This window comes from Triticum urartu, chromosome 2 (assembly GCF_003073215.2).
Source record: "Triticum urartu cultivar G1812 chromosome 2, Tu2.1, whole genome shotgun sequence".
NCBI lineage: Eukaryota > Viridiplantae > Streptophyta > Magnoliopsida > Poales > Poaceae > Triticum > Triticum urartu.
In genome coordinates this window covers 138,338,142-138,354,697 of record NC_053023.1, presented here as the reverse complement: position 1 = coordinate 138,354,697, position 16,556 = coordinate 138,338,142, and positions in this window count along the sequence as shown.

Here is a 16,556-nt window from a genome sequence, read left to right as displayed (position 1 = left end):
CTTGCGCTTCCCCGGTAGAGAGAGACAACACAAAGCCATGCATCTTTGGCCAAGGCGGATGGCCGAAGATGAGGTAGATCTTCGGGTGGAATTGCATCTTGGATGATGAAGAGAGCATTCTCATTGAATTGATTATCCGCGGCTTCTCGAGGAGTGAAGTTGCTTGGGTCATGCGGATAGAAACCTTCTTCAATGATTCTCCAAAGATTAGTATTCACATGATTTAAATGACGCTTAAAGCGATAAACCCAAGAATCAAAGTCCTCATTTTTCACAATCCTAGGGGGAGGACTGGCATGATTCAAATGAGTGGAAGGAATCGGTCCGCCATAAACAAGTGGTGGTTCCACATGGGCAAAGATGCCGGTGCCATTTTTACCACTAGAAGAAGGAGCCTTTTCACTACTAGCTTCCCCCTTGTCGGAGTTAGCATCCGTCACCTTGTCAGTGGGATCACCCACTTTCAACGGTGCGGTGGATAGTTCAAGCCCTTCAATGAATTTAGTAAACATGCTTTCAACCTCGGTCGTCATTGAGGTTTTCAATGTCTCCAAGGCTACATTGAATTCCTCATGGGAGACCAAGGTTCCCCCATAACCCGTAGACGAGATTGGATTCACACCGGAGTGCTCCTCCACACTGTCTATGGTGTCAACCATACTCTTCGGACGACAAAGTCCTTAGTAAAGAGATGAGGCTCTGATACCAATTGAAAGGATCGATAGGGTTGACTAGAGGGGGGGGGTGAATAGGCAACTAACAATTTTTAGCTTTTCTTTACCAAATTAAACTTTGCATCAAAGTAGGTTGCCTAGATGTGCAACTAGGTGAGCAACCTATATGATGCAACAACAACGAACATACAAGCAAGCAAGAGAAGTAACACTAAAAAGCTTGCACAAGTAAAGGTAAGAGATAACCAAGAGTGGACCCGGTGAAGACGAGGATGTGTTACCGAAGTTCCATCCTTTTGAGGGGAAGTACGTCTCTGTTAGAGCGGTGTGGAGGCACAATGCTCCCCAAGAAGCCACTAGGGCCACTGTATTCTCCTCATGCCCTCACACAATGCGAGATGCCGTGATTCCACTATTGGTGCCCTTGGAGGCGGCGGCCGGACCTTTACAAACAAGGTTGGGGCAATATCCACAACTTAATTGGAGGCTCCCAACAACACCATGAAGCTTCACCACAATGGACTATGGCTCTGTGGTGACCTCAACCATCTAGGGTGCTCAAACACCCAAGAGTAACAAGATCCGCTAGGGATTGGTGGTGGAATCAAATTTCTCTTGGTGGAAGTGTAGATCGGGGCCTTCTCAACCACTCCCGAGAAAATCAACAAGTATGATTGGCTAGGGAGAGAGATCGGGCAAAAAAGGAGCTTGGAGCATTAATGGAGCTTATGGGGGAAGAGGTGAGTCAACGAGGAAGAAGGGGACCCCCTTTTATACTAAAGGGCCCCATCCAACCGTTACCCCCAAAACAACCTTGCAGAGGGCGGTACTACCGCAGGGGGAAGCGATACTACCGCTGGACCCGGCGGTACTACCGCTCTCCCTTGCGATACTACCACCCAGCCAGGGAGGGCTTGAAGATAGAGGAGGGACCGTGCCCAGCGCGGTACTGCCATGGTGGTAGGGCGGTACTACTGCTCTCGAGCGGTACTACCGCACCTACTACCGCTGCAAGTGCTGCTCAGCCCGACACGAGATGCGCCCCCCTCGAGTCGAGGCGGTAGTGGCCCGGTACCGCAGCGGTACTGCCGCTGAGGACCCTCAAGCGGTACTACCGCTGGGCACCGCGGTACTACCGATGGGGCCAAAGACTGCCCAGCCAGCAGGGAAACAACCCTCCAACGACGCGGGAAGGCCCAGAGGGTGTGAAACGGAAGTGTACGTGATGATTCCACCCTAGCCTTACCAAAGCGGACCCCCTCTTGATAGTACGGTGACTCCTACGAAACTAGTCCACCAAACAAGAAACGAAAGAGATACACCATCTTGAAAAAAACTCCGAGGGGAAAGAAATCGTCTCGTGCCAAGGATGAATCTCTGAAAAGCTCAAAGCACACGGTTAGTCTGCAAACATGTTGTCATCAATCACCAAAACTACATCAAGAGAGATATGCCTTAACAGTCCCGTACTATGCTTATCTCTAGCTCAAAATGCTCGGACCACGTGGTGTTATAACGATCAATGGAAACATGGAACGCTCCCTCCGTACTGAGGAGCACACCGCGGCCCCGGCAGCGGAAGTACAGGGCGGCCTTATCAAGCCGACTAATACATCAGAGGTTAAGTCCCGGGACACTGTCAAACGAGTTCGGACTACCCCAGAGTACGACAGTCCAGCTCGTCAGGAGCTCGATTAGCAATTCGGCCTCCGTCTCAGCCCCAACCGAATTGCGGTCCACGTGCCACACGTACATAACTACGCACTAAAGATACCATGGGCAAAAACGGAGGCACGCCAATGATAAAGTCCACAATATGACTAGACCATATCCGGACACCCATATTTTCGCCTTTTTCTTCCTTTTATCTTTTGCAGGTTCCTTACAACCCATGTCACCTTTTCAACGGTGCCTAGGCCTCTCTTCGAGGCCTATCATGACAACACCGAGTGATGATCCTCTCGAAGGACAATACACCAAGGAGACAAGCAGCGTAGAGGCACGTCAGAGTATCTAAAAGGGTCTTTAAAGACCACCTCGTCCGTTTGTAAGACCCGCACGCAGCTTTCCCCTGTGCCCGGCATGTAAAATAGCCTTGTTCCTTACTGCACTTTTTGTACCAATACATTTTGACGTATCAATCAAACTACAATGGAAACAGTTTCTAGCCCAACCTATATGGCATTGGCTTATCTCTTAATCTGTTTTTTCTGTTTTTCCCGATTGTCAAGTACACCTCGGACGACTTAAATCGCCAGGGGCTCTATTGAGCCACGTACATTTTTCAATACTAAACAAAGTCCAAACACTTTCAAAGTGCAATTCGGCATCCCGAATATAGCATTATATGCATCGGCTCCGAATCATGTCTTTGGTCAATAGTTGGGTTACCCGGCTCCTATGGTTGCTACCTTACATTCCTTTTGTTCGGCTAAGGTAGTAAAGGGAGAACTACTGCGATTGTGTTTCTGGTTCATCCAGACAAACACCTCAGTAGTGAAAGCCGAAAACTGACTGTCATGATGCGGCGAGAGCTGGTCAGCTATTCGGTGACTAAGTATAAATCTCTTGCGATTTTTTCCGCATTACACAATAGGCCGACCTTCACCCGACCAGGCAACTACAACACCCAAGTTCGGATAATCGAACAAAACTAGGGGCTGCGCCTATACTCCCATTATAAAACTCCTATGGCTAAGTGAGAGCGATAAAACCATATAGTCCGATTGCCTGGTTCGCCGCACTAATACCTCCTTTGTGGGGGCTATTATTATCAGACATGACCCGCCCAGGAGGGGCCGGGTCAGCCCCAATGGCGGGTTACGCAAGAAGCCCAGTAAACATTCAAGACGATAGTTTATTAAACCTTATAGAAGGCCCAAAGGCCTGGAGGCGGCTTAAGGCCCGATATTGTAAACCGCCGTATGTAAGGAAAGACTTGTAAAGGAAGGCATGTAAAGGAAGTCACCGAGCCGGACATGATTATGAGCCGGCCGGGACTCTGTAGGCCACCAGGCGTCAACCCGTGTATATAAGGGGACGACCCGGTGGCGGCTTAGGGCAAGAAACAACAAATTGATAACCAAGCCGGCGAGTTGAGCCTCTTGGTGATCGAAACCCCAGCAATACCAATCCCAACTAGACGTAGGCTTTTACCTTCACCGTAAGGGGCCGAACTAGTATAAAACCCTCTCGTGTCCTTTGTCCCCATTAACCCCTTTAAGCTTCCTAGTGCGATGGCCCTACGACTAAGTCCTTGCTCTAGGACATCTGCCGTGACAATTCCACGACAGTTGGCGCCCACCGTGGGGCCAGCGCACGGTGGATTTGAGTTCTTGAAGGGCAACTTCGAAGGGCTCAAGGGATATGCTGTGGGCCGAATGACCAAGAGTCGTCGCGGCAAGCTCTACATCAACGACGAAGGCTGGGCCCCTGAGGCTGGCTCAATTGAGTACGGATACCGGGTCCCCTTCGGCAGAATTCACGTCTTCATCGGCCGGATCGGCGAGTCAGGTCCTGAGCCGGGCGTCCACACCGACCTCATCGAAATGGCTTGGCGCACGAGGACCACCTGTGTTCAATCTGCCGTGAAGCATGCCTTCGTAGGCTGCGTCCACGACGGTGAATTCTCTGAAGGATCGGTGGAGGGCGGTGAGACGGCCGTCTGTTCTGACACTGCATCATCAACGGGCGAGACAGACTCTTTGTACCAGCTGCAGGACGGCATGCTCGGGGGCTGTTCCGATGGCAGCAGTATTTCGGACCCTCTTGAGCCGCCGAATTGGGCCGGCGTCTTCATGGCAGGGACACAGCCCGGGCAGAACTCTACAGCAGCGGCGGCAACAGCTACCAGGTCGGCTGTAGTCGGGTCAGGAGACCCCGCGCGCCCCCCGACTCAGATCTTGATGGACCTCACGGATAAACTGACGAATCTGTTGACTGCCGTGGTAGAGCCGGCGGATAAAGCCCAACATGACGCTGAGGTGGCATGCGTACGTGAAGAGATGGTGCAAGCTAAGGAAAATCTAGCCGCAGAGGAAGTCAAGATGGCCGCAGAGCGGGCGGCTTTGGACGTTCGTGGTTAACAGCTTCAAGCGGAGACCTTCCGGCTCTTGGTGGATCTGAACGCATCGAACGAGGTCATGAGGAGGAGGCATTAGAAAACCGAATCACGTCTGCCTCTGACGCTCGATCCTAGGAATCTTTTTCACACACCCGGAGCCAGGGGAAGTAACCGGAGGCACCTCGGATTAGAACACCCGGCGCACCCGTCCAGCCGCGTGCCATGGATCCACCTCGTATAATTACCGCTCCGCCTCATTACATCCCAACGCCGCCGGGTCACTTCTCCAACCCTTTGGAAAACCTCATCGCAGCATCGGCTCGTCTGGCGGCTCTTCCAATGGAAGGTGACTCACCGGCGGCAGTTGAAACACGGAGGGTAAGAGAACTTCTTCAAACAGCTCTGGCGCAGCAGGATGCCTACTCCTACAGTCGAGACATGATCCATTCAACTCCTCGCCCAAGCCGGATCCCGTGTTACAGTAGGCATATGGAATCCGCAGATATGCCAAGCAATGCTCAACGCCACAACCGGCCATACATGCATGAGCCGGTGCGGGCTGGAGCCCTTAACTTGGCGGATCAGGAGAGGATTCGACAAGAGGCGGAACGAGCAGTTCAAATGGCAGTAGATCAGGCGGCTCATCAAACTTTTCTGGCTTATCCAGCAACCTCGGTCGAGGCAAGAGTGGCCACAAGTACCGGGGGCGTTCCTTGCTTGGTGCCGTCCATACGTAATGAGCGTTTGCCAAAGGATTTTAAGGGGCCTCGTAAGGTGCCTAATTACACAGCTGACTTACAGCCCGGGGCTTGGATTGAGAGTTATGAGATGGCTATGGAGTTATTAGAGGTCAGCGATGCAGCAATGGCCAAGTATTTCACTATGATTTTAGATGGAACAGCTCGTACTTGGTTGAAGGGATTGCCACCCAATTCTATCGGCTCATGGGCGGAGTTGAAGGCCCGGTTCATCCAGAACTTTAAAGACACGTGTAAGCAGCCTATGTCGATTGTGGACCTGACCAATTGCAAGAAAGAGGATGGTGAATCCACAACCCATTGGGTGCGCCGGGTCAAGGAGATAATACATTCATCTGATAAGATGGATGCCGGCTCAGCAGTCTTAATGTTGGAGAAAAATTGCCGTTTCGAACTTCTGAAGCAGAAGCTGGGGCGGCTCAAGCGTGACTGTAATGACATGGGAATGTTGATGGCGGCTCTCGTCAAGTATGCTGATTCTGATACTACCAAGGACCCGGTGTCTGACGAAGAAAAGGCAACGAAGGGAAAGAAGAACGGCAAGGGTTACCAGCATAACCCGGTGAATCAAGGAGGTAATAAACGTAAGGCTGAGGAGTTTTTTGCTAACACCAATGCACAGGGCAGAAATCAACGGCGCAAGGGCAGACAGTCCCCTCGGTCGGGCGGGTCAGGTCCCACCCTTGAGCAATTACTGAATGAGCCTTGTCCAAAGCACGACACTCAGGAGAAGCCAGCCACCCACCTGTGGAAAGATTGTACGATCATGAAGGCGTTTAAAAATTCAAATGCATTTGATGGAGGTCACGGCCCAGGTGGCGGCTCAGGTGGAGGCGGTTTCCAAGGCCCGGGCGCCGGCTTAGGTGGAGGAGGATTCCATGGTCAGGGCCATCCTGGTAACCAAGGAGGGTATAATCCGCAACCCGGCCAAGGTAATCAGCAGCAGCAGTCCAGATATCAGAGCAACCCGAAGCAGCTGAATAGTGGGAAATACCATGTATTGACCACTAGCTTATGTAAGAGAGACCAGGAGCTTCACAAGAGGGCCGTCAATGCCGTTGAGCCGGCGGTTCCATGTTACTTACGTTGGTCAGAGCAGCCTATTGTGTGGAGCAGAGAGGATCACCCACCCCGGGTCGATAATCTGGGTCACTTGGCTTTGGTGGTGGCGCCTCAGGTTGGTGGATACAAATTCATTAAGGTACTCATGGATGGAGGCAGCAGCATCAACATCCTCTACTATGAGACGTTCCGCTGGATGGGATTGACTGATAAGAGTCTTAAACAATCCAACACTGTTTTTCACGGTGTGGTTCCTGGAAAGTCGGCATACCCAGTGGGTAAGATTGAACTAGAAGTAGCCTTTGGGGATGAGTATGACTCTAGAGCAGAAAAATTAACCTTTGAGGTGGTTAAGATCAAAAGCCCGTATCATGCTCTGTTTGGATGGCCGGCTTATGCCAAATTCATGGCTCGGCGTGTTATGTGTATTTGCAGCTTAAGATGCTGGGTTATAAGGGCACCATTACAGTACACAGGAGCCCGAAAATAGCTTTGGAGTGTGAAGAAGGTGATGCTGCCTATGCTGAATCTGTCTGTGCAACAGAGGAGTTAAATTTTTACAAAGATCATGTTGACCCGGCAGACATGACATCATTAAAGAAACCAACAACAGAGCATGAGCCGGTGTTGAATTTCAAATCAGCTGATGACACCAAGATGGTTGACTTTGTGCCTGGCAACTCATCCAAGCAGTTCATCATCAGTGCAAACTTGGATCCAAAATAGGAAAGCGCGCTCATTGAGTTCATCCGTGAGAACCGGGACATCTTCGCATGGAAACCTTCAGACATGCCGGGTGTCCCGAGGGAACTCGCTGAGCACACTCTCAATATTGATCCAAAGTTTAAACCTGTTAGACAATTTCTCCGACGGTTCAATGAAGAAAGGCGCAAGGCCATTGGAGAAGAGGTGGCCCGGCTTTTGGCAGCTGGGTTCATTGTAGAAGTCTTTCACCCAGAGTGGTTAGCCAACCCGGTGCTTGTACTCAAAAAGAATGGCACCTGGCGTATGTGTGTGGATTACACCGATCTGAACAAGGCTTGTCTGGATGATCCTTTTGCCCTCCCCCGTATTGATTAGATCATTGATGCTACGGCGGGTTGCGCACGTTTGAGTTTTTTGGATGCGTATTCTGGTTATCATCAGATCAAGATGGCAGTCAAAGATCAGGAGAAGACGGCTTTTATCACTCCTTTTGGAGCTTTCTGCTATGTGTCTATGCCTTTTGGGCTGAAGAGTGCCCAGGCGACTTACCAACGGTGTGTGCCGAATTGTCTTCACGATCAAATTGGACGTAATGTTCATGCATATGTGGATGATATAGTGGTAAAATCCAGGAAGGAGGAAACCTTGGTCGCAGATCTGAAAGAGACTTTCGATAATCTCCGGGTCTACAAAATGATGCTTAACCCGGCCAAGTGTGTTTTTGGAGTCCCAGCCAGCAAGCTCTTGGGTTTTTTGGTGTCTAACCAAGGTATTGAGGCTAACCTGGAGAAAATCAAGGCAATTACATCCCTGGCCGAACCAACATGCATCAATGACGTTCAACAACTGGCGGGTCGTGTCGCTGCTTTGAGCCGGTTCATAAGCCGGTTAGGGGAGAAGGCAATGCCTCTGTATCAGATGATGAAGAAAACAAATGATTTTGTTTGGAGCGATGCTACAAACTCTGCTTTTGAAGATTTGAAGACACAGCTTGCTGAGCCACCGGTCCTGGCTGCTCCAGTTGAGAAAGAGCCGCTGCTGTTATACGTGGCCGCCAACTCACGAGCTGTTAGTGTGGCTGTTGTGGTGGAGCGCAAGGAGGCTGGCAAGGAGTATCCGGTTCAACGGCCGGTTTACTACGTTAGTGAGGTGCTAATTGAATCCAAGCAACGATATCCACATTGGCAGAAGCTCGTATATGGGGTGTTCATGGCAAGCAGGAAGCTTAAGCATTATTTTCAGGGACATCCAATCACCGTGGTTAGCTCTGCTCCTTTGGGAGACATCATTCAAAACAGGGAAGCCACTGGACGAGTCGCCAAGTGGGCGATTGAGCTTGGGTCTCATGGGTTGAAATATATGCCACGTACCGCGATCAAATCTCAAGCACTAGTTGACTTCATTAATGACTAGACAGAGATGCAGATGCCAGAAGAAAAACCGGACAACACGTATTGGACTATTCATTTTGATGGGTCCAGACAGTTGGAAGGCTCGGGGGCTGGAGTTGTTTTAACCTCTCCTCGAGGTGACAAATTTTGTTATGTGTTACGGTTGATGTTTCCTTGCACTAACAACGCAGCAGAGTATGAAGCTTTGCTCCATGGTCTTCGAGTGGCAAAAGAGATGAGTTTGAGCCGGGTTAGATGTCTTGGCGACTCAGATCTAGTGGCTCAACAGGTATCAGGCAAATGGGATTCCAAGGACCCTCTCATGGTGGCTTATCGCCGGGAGGTTGATGCTGTTGTAGGGCATTTTAAAGGTTATCAGGTGGAGCACATCGACCGTCGAAAGAACGAAGCAGCTGATGCTTTAAGCTGGTTGGGGTCTCAGCGTAAGCCGGTACCACCTAACGCCTTTTTGGATGTTTTGCATAACCCGTCTGTCAAGTTGCCCATAGAAGAAGATTTAGCTGTTCCTGACCCGGAGGCGCAGTTGGTGGCGGCTCTTCATGTCATCCCGGATTGGACAGTGCCGTTCTTGACTTACATGACCCGGGGAGAGTTGCCAGTGGATGAGACCCTGACTCGATAGATAACCCAGCGGTCTAAGTCAATGCCGATTTCGGATGGAGAACTATACCATCGCAGCGTCTCTGGAGCGTTTTAGCGATGTGTTTCCCCTGAAGAAGGTCAAGAAATACTTCGTGAGATCCATGAAGGCGATTGTGGTCATCACGCTGGGTCAAAATCTTTGGTGGCCAAGGCTTTTCGTCACGGTTTTTACTGGTTGACGGCTCACGCTGATGCAGAGGATCTGGTCAGTAGATGTGATGGATGTCAAAAGTTCGCAAGACGAGCGCATGTGTCGGCTCAAGAGCTCCGGATGATTCCAATCACTTGGCCGTTTGCGGTTTGGGGGCTTGACATGGTGGGACCTTTCAAAAGGTCTAAGGATAAAAAGCCACATCTCTTAGTGGCAGTTGATAAATTCACTAAGTGGGTTGAGGCAGAGCCAGTGAGTAAGTGTGACGCGGCACGGCGGTTCAGTTCATGAAAAAGGTGATCTTCCGTTTTGGTTTTCCACATAGCATTATCACTGACAATGGCACTAATCTGTCCCAAGGGGCTATGGAGGAGTTTTGTCAATGTGAGCATATCCGGCTTGATGTTTCTTCTGTAGCTCATCCTCAATCCAATGGTCAAGCTGAGAGAGCCAATCAGGAAATTTTGAAAGGTCTCAAACCCCGGCTTATGGTTCCCTTACAGCGAACGTCGGGTTGTTGGATAGAGGAATTACCCTCGGTGTTGTGGAGTATCAACACCACGCCTAACAGATCTACAGGTTACACACCTTTCTTCATGGTTTATGGAGCAGAAGCAGTGTTGCCTAGTGACATCCGTCATGACTCGCCCCGTGTGGCGGCTTATGTTGAAGCTACTAATGAACAAGCCAGACAGGATGCACTTGACTTGTTGGATGAAGAAAGAGACTTAGCAGCGACTCAATCAACAATTTATCAACAGGACCTGCGCCATTATCACAGCCGCCGGGTTAAGTCCAGGACTTTTCAGGAAGGCGACCTGGTGCTCCGGCTCATCTAGGATCTGTCAGATGCACACAAGTTATCCCCACCTTGGGAAGGACCCTTTGTGGTCAGCAAGAATTTAAACAACGGGTCATATTACCTCATCGACGTTCGAGAGCACAAAGATTCACGTAAGTCGGAGGAGGAGACCTGCCGACCGTGGAACATTGCTCAACTTCGGCCATACTACACCTGAGCCACCGACTCTCATCATGTACATACTTTAACATTGTATATACCATGATAAAGCAATAAAGTAAGACCATCGATCTCTTTTCTTTTCAAAGATTATGCATCTTTGTTATTTCTTATTTTAAAATGACTATTAAAGAGCTGATCATATTTGAATCAAGTCTAACCTTTTTTGGTCCGGCTTATGATCTTATTCGAATCTAGCTGCAATTATCATGGTCACTTGGGGGCTTCCTGTTCAAACATAGGTCGTATTTGAACCAAGGAGAACATAGCTGTCGTAACCCTCTTGATCGGCTCAAGGCCAAACTCACTAGGGGGCTTCTTGATCGTATCCGAATCATAGCTTAACCCCTTTTGGGTCCGACTTGGATCGTATTTGAATCAGGGTTGTTAAAAACCTCTCAAGGTCATTTGGGGGCTTCCTGTTCAAACATAGGTCGTATTTTAACCAAAGAGAACATAGATGTCGGTACCCTCTTGATCGGCGCAATGCCACATCCACTGGGGGCTATATGGTCGTATTCGAACCTTAGCTTAACCCCTTTGGTCCGGTTTACTGATCGTATTCGAATCAGAAGCCACCAACCTTTAAATATAAGGTTAAATCATACTTGTTAACTGTTATTTGCCTTTGAGTTTCTTGTTGGAAATAATTAGCATGATCTTCTTCGTCGGCTTGTCTATTTGACAACAAGGCTACCAAGGTATGATGACCATTAAAGTATTCAAAGGTATTGATTTCTCAAAAAGATTGAGTTATCAACTTCATTACCTGGGTTACACAAGCCGGTGGTCTAAGGATCAAAGGTACTAGTATGGCTATTATTTATATATAATTGCCTGCTGCATTAACTAAAGAGTTAGTTTCAGCGCTTGTCCTTTATTTATATCTGTTTTCTATTTTCTATTATGATAAACATATTGGATATAAGCTGGGTGTTTTAACCCATTCGGTTCTGAGCCGCCAAGCCAGTCTTTTCTCTTGTATCTACAAGGAACAGAGTTAAAGTGTTGCAGAAACAATCATCAAATATAATGCATATATTGCCATCAGGAAACACGGAGTCACATACAGTGTTTTATGAATGATGGCATAAGCAAGGAATTCAGTGTTTTCATAGCTAAACTATTACACGGCTTTTTATAAGCCAATGAAGATGGTTATTATTCCTCCCTTGCCAGTTCACCGCCCTTTGTTGGCTGGAAATTGGGTTTTGACCAGTCAAAACCATTCACGACAACGAATTCTGCTTCATCATCGATCAGGCCTGCCGGGTCAACTTCCGGGGCAAATGTATTTTCTCTTACAGGAAAGATCAAATCCGTCACCTTGTACGAGGGAGTCGCCATCTTCTTATTTTCAGCATCAAAACCCAACTGATATTTGTCAATGTTGGTATCATCTCTAAGGGTAGTTGCCTGAGGCCGGACTCCGCGCACGCAAGCCATGAAGTCATCCTGTTCAAAGGGAGATCCGTCTTCCTTCACGGTGGGATAGCCTCTGGCCACATCTGCCGGGTCTAGGTTTGGCACCCAAGCCTTGGAGCGGCTCAGGGCAGTCAAAGCCCCAGCTCGCGCACAGGAGCGCTTCACTTCTTGAAATCTGGCAGGCAGGATTGATAGTTTCTTCAAAACGTCGCTCAGCCGGTTGGGTCCTTGATTGGCAGGAGAGATGGCGGCAAGTGCCCGTTGTGCACCAATATACAGTTGTTCTACTAAAGTGTACACTGCCTTCAGTTTAATCAAAGGATCTTGGCTCAGGTTCTTGCTTCGTGGGCCTGCGCATGTTTTAAAAACAAAGTCAGATGGCGGCTTATATTCCGGATCAGCAAAAAGTACATAAGATTAAAAATGGACGGCTTACCAAAGATGGTGGCCACCATGTGAGACACCCAGCCCTTTAAGCCGTTCAGCTCTATTGACACCTCTTCAAGGGTTGCTTCGGCTCTCTCTGCGCATTGTGTCAGAAGCATTTTTTCCTCTGCCCAGGTCTTCTTCTTGGCAGCCAAACTGGTCTTTAAGTTTTCCGTCTCAGAGAGACTTATTTGCAATTTGGAGTTAGCAGACTTGATTTCTGCTTCCTGACCTGCTAGCTGGGTCTTTGCATCAGTCAATTGCGAGTTTAGTTTAGATAAAGCATTCTGCAAGAATACATATTCAGATAAGTCCAGATTTTGCTCAAAGGCTCAAATATCAAGTTTCAAGTCTCAAGTACTTTACAAAAAACCACTTGCCAGTTGGGGGCTAATGTATGCCAAAACAATTTCTTATGACTCTACAAACATACTTTAAGTCCCAAATACTTTACAAAGTAGCAGCACTTGGCACTTGGGGGCTAATGTATGCAGTTCAGCAAGTTCCTCAAGGTTAAGCTGGAATATTAAGTTCTTTGAATACGATACAAAACAATTTAAGGTACCGGATCATTTATGATCAAAAAGAACCGGCCCTTGGGGACTACATGTGAAGTTTTGTTCTATTGAATTAAAGAAAATCAAAGGTAAAGGTCTTGGCCTATATGCCAAAGTCTACAGATCATTCCGGTTGTCTCATAATCTGAAGACTTGGGGGCTGAAGGAATATAGATAACCCGGAAGAACATACCTCATATTTCAGCTGCAATTGTTTGACCATTTAGATCTGAGAGTCGCGACTGGAGTGCACGTGGCTGAGATAGCCGGATAAAATATCGTTGGCATTTAGATGGTCGTAATTGGCAATGTTAAAGCGCACTTTCTGCTTCTCCAATGCCTCTTGTTTCGCAGTACACCGAGCCAACACAGTTGGATTCCCTGGTTCAATAAAGCGACTCCCGGTGATCTGAACGTCTTATGCAGACGGTGATGGCGGGTTGGCTGAGCTTGATGGTCCAGTAGCAGAAGGGTTCACAATGGTCTCATCAAACGACGACTCAGGAGGATTTGCTTCTGCATCAACAGGCGGATCTTCTGGAGCGTCGGTTAATGGAGAAGATGGCCTGGCCGGGTCAGATGCAAGCACCGGCGGGTCTTCCGCCGGTTTAGCTACCTTTGCCTTCTTGGATTTAGCTTGGCCACTAAGAAAAATGTTGCAGGATTGTCAGTATAAAGATACAATTTGAACAACCCGGAAAACATGAGGATTTTTCATTACCCAGGGGCAGTCTTGAAGGCCGGAAATTGCGTCTGCGATGAGTCGCCAGAAGAGCGAGACACCTCCTGAAAAGATAAAGCAAAGTTAAAGTAAGGTAGGGGAAAGGATCCATTAAACAGAGTTAAAAACAGAAAGAAGTAAACCTCGTTCGGGCACTTCTGAGGAGTCTGTTGAAGAACAACAGCCGGCTCATCTTCGGTCCGAGCCTGGCGTCGGCTTTCATGTTGCTGTTTTTTCAAACGAAAGTTGGGATCCAATTGAGCTATTGGGTTAGAAAACCTTACTTTACGGATCACTCGTCGAATATTTTGTCTTGGAAAAGGCTCTGAGTCGGAGGAAATGATAGTTACCTCTGCTTCCGCGGCCTGATTGGCCCCGGTGCCATCCTGGTAATGATCAGTGTTAATAAGATTGTTAAAAAATTGGCCAAGGGAATCAAGGGCTACCTCCGAATCAGATGTATCATCAAGCTTCATCCAATCTTCAGCAGTGTTCTTCTTCTTCTTTTTCGATCTCCGGGTCGTTTTCTTGGCATTTATGGCGGCGGCTTTTGCTTTCTTGGCAGCCTCGTGGTCATACTTAACTTTCCAGAAGTCAAAATTGGCCTGCAGACAGGTAAAGATGAAAAATCAGGCAAGTTTTAAACAATACGGCTGGGAAAAATACAAAGGAGAGTTTTCAGAATATTCTTACTTCTGGCACCGGGTTAAGCTTGCAGAAGGGGTTTAACCCAACAATGCTGCAATCTTCGTATTTCCCGTTCACTAGAAGGGTCAACATTGAGACAATATATTCTTCTGTCAATTGAACGGGGCTGTGACGAAGAGAGTCATCCGGGCCTCCACCATACTCATACATCAGCTTTGACCGGCGGCTTAAAGGGATGACCCGCCATGAGATCCAGCAGCGGGTCAGATCAACTCCAGTTAACCCATTCCCCAACTGAGCATTGATCCTTTTGATGGATGGTATCAGCCTCTTGCGTTCAGCGACAGTAAGCTTATCAGGAAGCGCGAACTTGGAGTCAAGACGATCGGGGCGATAACCCGGCAGTGGTTTCTCGTTTGCTGGTGAAGTGTCCTGGCAGTAGAACCAAGTCTGGTTCCAGTCCTTTGGGTGACTTGGTAAGAAAATGAGGGGGAAGACGGCACCTTGCCGGCGCTGAATTGATATGCCTCCAAGCTCTAAGCTAAGGCCGTTGGTGCACTCGTTATGCCGGTTCAGATAAAAGTATTCTCTAAACAACTCCACGGTGGGCTCTTGTTGAAGATATACTTCACAGAGTACTTGGAAGTTACAGATGTTAGATATGGAATTAGGCCCTATATCTTGAGGATGGATCTTGAAAAAGTGGAGGACCTCTCTGAAGAACTTTGAGCCGGGCGGTGAGAAGCCACAGTTCATGTGGTCAGTGAAAACGATCACTTCGGCGTCTCTTGGATTGGGCCGTTCTTCTTCCGAGTCAGGGGCACGGTAAGACATGATGGTTTTCACTGGCAGAAATCCTATGGTGAAGAACTCTTTCAATGTTCCTCAGTTACGGTTGAGGGAACCCAGTTACAGATGGTTGGTGCTTTGGACGGCATGATGTGCAAAGACGAACTGAAAAGAAAGGCAACATGCCGGTTCAGTTTAGTGGTGAGATTGACAGTTAACTAATGATGATGCAAACAAGTAATGGCGGCTTAGTTAAGGGCTAATGACATATAAGGAAAATTAAGCTGGCATGGTAAGCCGCCATGACTACAGATATTTGAGGAAGGCAAATTAAGCTAAGTGTTGAGACAAACAAGTTTCCTAAATTGTTTGGTATTATTCCATATCAAATGGCTATTCAAAATGGAAAAAATTCTAGACCTAAAAAGTTTAGTGCAGAGGAGTCTGAAAGTTCTAAAGTAGTCTTTGAATCAGAAAAAGGGATCTGTGGATCAAGAAGGGGTACAAAACCACTACCGCGCGAGCATATATATAGCTTTTTGGATAAGAAAGGGCTTGCGGTGGAAGAACTATGATGAACAACAATGAAATATGGAGAACACGCAGGAGCTCGGAAACCCTAATGCAGATCTGAGAAACGAAGGAAAGAACACTTACGGTTGCAGGTTTTCTGCGGAGGTCGCCGTGGTCTCTCTAGATCGGTTCGGGTCGATGTAGCGGCCAAAGTCGACGGAGATGAAGATGAGGCACGGCGGCGGCAGAGCTCGAGCAGCAGGGGGTTTGCTAGAGGAATAAGATGGAGTAAGAGAGGAGAATGAGAAGGCTGAGGCGTGCCTATTTATAAGGAAAGATGTGAACAGATGGGCGTGAAAATCGAGGAGAGCCGAATAAAGGTTATCTAGCTACACAAATGCCTCGATTCTTGGGAAGCATTAAAGATAAAAGATCCATTGGGAGATGACGTCATGAAAGTTCTTTGCATTTTCAAGAGATGACGTCATTGCGGGTTACGAAAACTTCAATGAAGATAAGAAGATGGATTTTGGTCTAAGTATTGAAGATTTACAAAGAATGAAATTCAAAGTCAACCTGGGGCCTAATGTGGGGGATATTATTATCATACGTGACCCACCTAGGAGGGGCCGGGTCATCCCCAATGGCGGGTTACGCAAGAAGCCTAGTAAACATTCAAGACGATAGTTTATTAAACCTTATAGAAGGCCCAAAGGCCTGGAGGCGGCTTAAGGCCTGATATTGTAAACCGCCGTATGTAAGGAAAGACTTGTAAAGGAAGGCATGTAAAGGAAGTCACCGAGCTGGACATGATTATGAGTCGTCCGGGACTCTGTAGGCCACCAGGCATCAACCCATGTATATAAGGGGATGACCCGGTGGCGGCTTAGGGAAAGAAACAACAAATCGATAACCAAGCCGGCGAGTTGAGCCTCTTGGTGATCGAAACCCCAGCAATACCAATCCCAACTAGACGTAGGCTTTTACCT